The sequence below is a fragment of the Gasterosteus aculeatus genome, chromosome 16 (genome assembly GCF_964276395.1).
Source record: "Gasterosteus aculeatus chromosome 16, fGasAcu3.hap1.1, whole genome shotgun sequence".
Classification (NCBI taxonomy): domain Eukaryota; kingdom Metazoa; phylum Chordata; class Actinopteri; order Perciformes; family Gasterosteidae; genus Gasterosteus; species Gasterosteus aculeatus.
This window is the reverse complement of record NC_135704.1, coordinates 11,726,164-11,733,292: the sequence shown is the minus strand read 5'-3', so window position 1 is coordinate 11,733,292 and position 7,129 is coordinate 11,726,164. Positions and strand designations below refer to the sequence as shown.

Here is a 7,129-nt window from a genome sequence, read left to right as displayed (position 1 = left end):
ACAGCGAAAAAAGGGGAGTCTTCTTCTTCTTCTTTCCCGACTATGGAGGCGCGATTCACTCTTCCACATGCATGGGACTAAACGCGGGGACTTTACCGATGAAGTTACATCTTCCGATGCAGAACCGAGCCGCAGCTCCGCCAGGTGAACAACTGCCCTCCTAAAGGTAAGGCTCGGCTCCTTTACTTACTGCGGAATAATAATTGGGAGGGGGGAATAAAAGCATCTGTGCGCGAGGCAGAAGGGTAAGGACGAAGGTTACACACTTAAACTCAGAAAGTCTCCGTGCGAAAAAAAAGAAGAAGAACATGCTGGCTCGTTATTCGTGTGTGCGCAAACTTATTTCCTCTTCTGCACAGCGCGAGCGAATCTTAATACTACACTAATCCCGAGTCATCGCCCAACACACGCGCACCTTGTTTTTTTTGTTTTTTTTTGTTGGTTGTCTTTTTGAGGGGAAACCTCGAGCGCTGCCCTCCCTCGGGTGCACGTTCGCAGGGATGGAAAAAACTAAAACTTGGCCGGTCTCATCGGACTAAAACTGCGTGTCGGTTTCACTTTTTATTCCCGCACCGATGTTGCCCTTGAATGCGCGTGGCGAAGGAACGAGGCAGGTGAGCGCGAGAGTGTGGGAATCTGTGGAATGCCAGGTCGGAGATCCCGCCCCCATCGCTCTCTCCCCCTCTTCCCCCCCCCTCTCTGCTCCCACCAGATAAGCTTACCTTTTTACCCCCCCCCTCCCACTCCACCCGCCCCCGGTGTCTCGCTGCCATCGAAAAAACGCCATATTTAATGACCCCAATCTGCATTTTGAAGCAGGGGAATTTCTGTTAAACGTGTACCGCGCGACTGCAGTGTGCAACAATAACCTACCCCCCTTTTTTATTATTAAGGACAGGATGGACTCACCTTTTTAATGCCCCGGAAGCTTATCGCATATTACAGTCACATTGCCTAATACAGCATTCCTTTTGCATGGTTTATTATGTACCTCACTCAACTTTTACATTCGCATGTGCATTGCGTTGCCACACTTAGGTCAAAGGTAGGTCTTGTTTGAATTGCAGTTTAACAGCTGTCTCACGTGCAACCTAAAGCCCTTTGCTCATTCTTCCACATACATCTTCTAATAACCCCGTACTTGAACGCTCTCTACAAATCAGTTTGAGAAATGTTATTTCGAAGGAAATGGAAAATTTTGATTTTAAGAAGAAAAAACCCCACACAAGATTCAAGGGGCAGTTATTAATTGTGTTACGATGGCTATTCAGGAAGGGGTCAAGTGCCGCACCACTCTCGCCACGTGAAGGATGTGCTTACAGTCTCCTCGGCTGCCACGCAAGTGGCATCAGCCGGCATCACCGATTCCCATGAGCCCAGCCATGCAGCAGTAGTTCGATTCCAACCAACAGTGGAAGTGCATGTGGCAAATGAGATCATACATGAACTCTCTACCTCACACACACACACACACACACACTGATGAGCTCTCCCCCATGATTCACATTAACGTGAAAAGAGACACACACTGCCACACAGCTGACAGCCATTGAGAGTGGTTAACTGGGGAATTAGACAACAGTGGGACATTGGCCTAAAGGAGCTATTTTCTTCATTTTAATAGAAATGGCTTCATGTACTGTAAGCAGTAACATTGCGTCTGGCTCCATGGAGGGAGGTCTTAGCGAGTCGGGCGTCGGACCAACCCGCTGTCAGTTTCATTTGTTCTGCTTCTCGTTCTTTGTCGTTCTTGCTGTACGAGATGAGGATCCGTGTCTGTGAAGCTTTGTGTGTCCGTTGTGCGGGTGGGCTGTTCGTAGATGTAGGAAAAAGTTGGGGCGAAGAGCAACCTTGTACTCCCAGTAGACGAAAACACAGTCTGTTGGTGTGATTATTTGACCCAGGCGTCACGGTGAGTTCTTTTTAATCTGAACTGACAACAGTAGAATAGTTTATGCCCTTTGGTGGGCCTCTCCTCCCCCCTAATTCTGGCTTGAAAATCCAGGCTTAAGCCTTCACCCTTATTCTACACGTCAGATTTGCTTTTTTTCTGTTACGATCAAACAGTATTTTTCCCAAAATTGGAAGAAAGAGGGGGGGAATATTTCCAGCCGGTTTGCCTGGAAACCAAATGGTTATTTGTCTTGTGTCTTAGCGTGGCTGTATTTAAAGTAGAGCGCTGAAGTATCAACCTCTTCTCCGGGCAATTCAACAGATGGTCGGCATCACTTGTGCTCCTAAACGTAGAGCTTTTACAGCAGCAGTCAGCCTTTTCTCGGCTCCGTTACCAACCATTAAATAAACAATTTCATCTTGTTATTGTGTCATTATATTCATAACATGAAGGCAGAATTTATATCCTTACTGATGCAATGCTCAAATACTTACCGATTAAATGTTGATGTCGCACTAAAATTGTTAATTAGATACTTTGAAATTTTGCACAATCCTTCAGATTTGTTCAAAACCACGAGAGAGAAATACAACAGATTTGTACAAGCAGATGTTTTTTTCTGTTGAGGACTCACCGCTACTAAAGTGAGCTTCCACTGTTGGACGATAATGGTTAGAAGCAAGTTTTAGACAACGCCCCCACACGCACACACACACACACTTGGCGGCTTTTTCCCATCTTGCATGCTGTAGTCTGAAGAGAGTTCCTCCCGTGCCTCCTCTGAGAACAACCACATGGTTTAGCAGAGAAGGGAATTTCCATTGCGAACCCTATAAATCTCTCTTTGTTTTATCAACCTGGAGCCCGAAACCAGCGAGCGGATCCTTTACTATTATTGTAAAATGGGATTTCAATATTGGAAGTATATTGTGACGATTTAGCACAGTGTCGATATGGGGGAGGATTCCAAGCTTAGATGTTTATAATCAATTAGTAGCAAAGCCCACGCTGCTTCCTTACCTACTCTACTTAAAAGCCAGGCCAAAAATGAGAGAAGCACACCTCCCCTGCTCAGCTGGCATGTGTGATGGCTTGTGTGGATAAGCCTTGACATGTGCGGCCCATTGTTGATCTAACTGGATGCGTACGGAGATTCCTGAAAGAGCCCTAGATATAATGCTTTGGCTGAACCCGCCACAGCGAAAGATAATACGGAACGCAAAGCACGTCAGCACTTTTGGAGCTCAGGGGCACAATAGATTTTTTGCCCTCCGCAGGCCCGGCGTGCTGAGCCCGAAAGGCTGCCCCTCGCCGCCGTCTGCTGTGTGGACAGCGGCGGCGTGCTGCCGGAGCCGCCCAGCAAGCCCACTGCTCCAACCGGCCCCGTCTGTCAGAAGCCACCAGGCTGCAGATTTAGCTCAGCAGGCCACGTAATACCTTGTTGAATATTTCAAAGAGCTACTCACATTATCACCCCAGGCGAACGGTCTCTGTTTACTGGTGGCAAAAGGAGGCGTGGCACAGGGGGGTCAGACGTCATGGACGGAGACCCGCGAACCAGTCGTAAAAGCGTCTCAAAACCCGGGGCTACGAATACCAAACCGTTGTAAATAACTTAAAAGAGCACTTAAATTCCGAGTCAAATAATTTGTCCCAACGCGTGATTGTTTCAACACATAAGATACAAGCATAAACTTAAGCCGTGTGCTTTTTGTTTTAGACTTTTAAAATCCGTGGGATCGTGGTATGTAAGTGCGCTCGGTGCCCCCCCCCCCCCCCCCCCCCCCCCCCCGACACACATGTCAGGTTACCAGTGTTAACTGTTTAACAACAGGAAAGCTATTTCCGAACTCTCACATAAACATTGCAGTGTATTCCAAGTCCCATTTATCCAGTTGTTTCCTCACTACTTTCCCCAAAACATGCATCTTCAGTATAAACCATAGCATTTTATAACACGTCTGCTTCCCCCCCACCATTTACTCCAAGGTAAATAGTTTCAAGAATTAAAATGAACACATATGCCAAGGGTCGTTTTTGTGGATGAGGTATTTATTTAAATGTTAAGGCGTTTAAAAGTCTGCAACACTGTAAAAATAACTCCTAAGAATGGAACCTGTGTTGACCCATTTTTCCAAACCCAGAAGTTAATGAAGAAAAATACCGTTCAAGCACATGACGTTTTAAAATAGCATTTTATAGATGCAGAGATTTCATCTGGCCGTTATGAGGCAAAGGTGTGGCCCGTGTGATGTGGAAGCACGCACCGTAAAGAGACACAGCATCAAAGGTTAGGAACCTGTCGCCTTAAGGCAATGGTTCTGGAACCAGACACTCTGTAGAACAAAGCTTCGTTAGCAGATCCACCACAATAAGCAAAGAGACCAATCCCAGAAGAGCCCCCACGTCCCCTCTAGCATCCAAAGTGGTTATGTTTCACTTAAGAAAGTACTTCTTCAATGCTACCAGCTGACAAACCCGTTCGACGTGACAAAGGGCTCATTCTTGTCCACTTGTTTTTGAGATGGGTAACCCGTCCCCGGTGCTTCCACACTATGTACAGTTTTATGCTGCAGCCAACTAAGAAAAGAGAACCTTATTGTGTGGCTAAGAAACATCACATTATTAGGTCATAAATTGGATTTAAGAATATATATATATATATTTGCAGACGTCTATCTATGGGATATGAGGAGCGTGACCGCAACAACACCAGACGCACACAAAAAAAACAACTAATTCTGCACAACTGCAAAGGCGCACACACGTCCTCTATGAATCATTACAGCTAAAGGGGATTTTGTTTTACCAACATGAGGGGTGTGATTTATCTTTTCAATTAAATCCCCTTTGATAGATTATCCATATGCTGCCATCTAAAAGAAACTCTACTTTCCCTTCGGTACGCAGTGACTTTGCAGTTGGAGACATTCAGGCTTTATTTCCAGCTTTTTGAGCCAATAAAAAAAAAAGTTTGGATATCCAATGCAAAAGTATTCTCACCTGAACTAAGTCCCTCGTTTGAAAGGCCAGCATGTGCTGGTTGGCTGACCTGACATTTACCTAAATAACCACATTCCGTCTGTCTTTCTGCATCGCGCTTCAATGCAGATTGGTGTCCTGATGTTTAATCTACAGGAAATAGATTTTTACGCAGTTTTAATCATTGCAGTTGTTACTTTGCTTATTCAAGATTCATTCTCTGTTACATTTGACCTTAACGTGTTCTTCCTTTTTCTTTCGATTCTAATTTAAAGCAGATGTTTCTTGTGTCAAACATCCAGCACTTTGGACCTCTCTTTGTTAAAACAGTAATAAACAGTCCTCTGCAAAAACTTCACTCAAGCACTGACTATTGCAATTTTGATGCTAGCATTGGTGCATTTCTTATTTAGGTGCTGAAAAATGTGCTTTATTGTTAAACTCTTGCTAACATTAAGATAAAAAATGTTCGCGAGACACCCTCAGTTATAGTAGAAAGCTCTGCTTGATCCCTGTGCTCAAACATCCATGTTTTCTACTTTTGAGTTTAAGCAATTGATTGATTGCACACATCTTTATCTGTAGTGTTTACCAGTTAATGTATTACCAAGCACCTCGTTTACAGTACACAGGGCTGATGGAAAAAAACACAATATTGCAGTGAAAGGAAAATGAATTCAGCAGCCCGTCTTGGGAATTTATAGGTCCAACAAATCCTTGAAACTGTGCATATTTACACGATAGCTTATTGGATAACTGGCTTGTTTCATTCTGGAGGACTTTGCTTTCATATTGATCGATATATTTAAGTTTGTTCAGCACTCCCATTTGGACGAGCAGCAGCCCGGTATTCAGGACCCAGTCTGTCCATTGTGAAGCACGGCGCATGGAGCGGGAGGTGCTACTGTAAATACGCCATCAGGAAGTACACGACCAGGCCTCTGCTTATCAATCTTCCTCCTAAAGTCGGTTTGGCAACGCTTCAAGAACAGGCGTCTGTTTATCCAAGTTCACCAAAGTTCACAAGTAACTTTGCGGTGGAGTTTAGTCTTTCAGAAGAATCCGTGCAATGTATTAAAAGTATATTTTTAGAAAGGGCTTTGAGCCAGAGAGTGGAAAATGAACAGATTCGGTGCCTGAAGCTTGTCAATATGAATAAAAAGAGCAGATTAGTATCAACATGAAATGATCATCTTTGCGTCATGAATCAGTAATATTGGCATGATTTATTGGCATGATTTCCACTGAATATAAGAACATTTGAGATTTGAGTCTTAATAAACATCATCGCAGATCGTCAATCTGCCGTCACTTTTCAGACCGTAATTGCTGCGTTTGCTTCTTACTTTTTTGTTTTAAACGACAGGCAGTCGACTGACAGGAATGTTGGAGAAACTTTTAGGTTTATTTAAATGGGAAAGGCCTTTGCTTGGATCACTAATAACTGCATACTCCGTCGCTTCATCTATGTGGCTGTGTTTTACCCCGCTTTCAACATGTTGATTTACAGTCGCTTAGCGGAAATATGTACATAAACCTTCGGTGTCATAGACGTTTCAGATGAGATCTTATAAAAAAAAAACACTGTTTGCAACAGGATCCCATTTTTGGAGGGTGGAAAATATATAGTTGAGTATCCCGCCAATAAAGCACGACTAAACGTAAACAAAACAAAAATGAATACTTGGTCGTATTAATTATACTTATTTCCCATTCAGTCACTTGCAGATGAAGTGGTCGTTAATGTGTCGCCAGACAGAGAAATGTATTAAAAAGCTGTTTATGTAAAAGCCATTACTCGCTTATCTCCCAATTGATCACAACACACCGCCACAATTGTCCTTTTTGTCAACGTAGCAAAACCTCTACAACTCATAGCTTTGTTATTGATCATCTCTCGCAGGCACCTCACGCAGTCATAGCAGGACATGTGTTATGCTTATAATGGACAGAGCAAATGTAGCGTGACCGTAATTTGATTAAAACTGCAGTATTGATTAAACACACAAACGCGGTTGACTAATAAACGCCCCGATCATGGATCGACTTCTTTATTTCAACTTCTGTCGGTCATCCCCTACGGCACATCTGCCACGCCAGCAATGACTTTGACTCCTGAGACGCATTGTGCTGTGATTCCTTCTCAGGAAGCGCCGCTGCTCTCCTTGTTGTGTTTGCATTGTAACTGAATGGAACTGAATGTGTTGAACATACTCGTCCTAACTGCGTGCGACGGGGTGAAGCACGCCTATC

The 7,129-nt window shown here is 44.0% G+C and overlaps 1 protein-coding gene across 10 annotated transcripts in view; it reads left to right on the top strand.

Annotated features, from left to right (window-relative positions):
- The first annotated feature begins 25 nt into the window (after positions 1–25).
- The window catches only part of pkp4 (plakophilin 4), a 55,154-nt gene continuing 48,050 nt past the window's right edge, over positions 26–7,129 (top strand). For 9 of the 10 annotated variants that reach the window (XM_078091127.1, XM_040200726.2, XM_078091123.1 and 6 more), the window contains exon 1: positions 26–166. The gene's annotated coding sequence lies outside the window, so the exon portion shown is untranslated. The remainder of the gene's footprint in view (positions 167–7,129) is intronic. The other variant, XM_078091126.1, reaches the window with a different exon arrangement.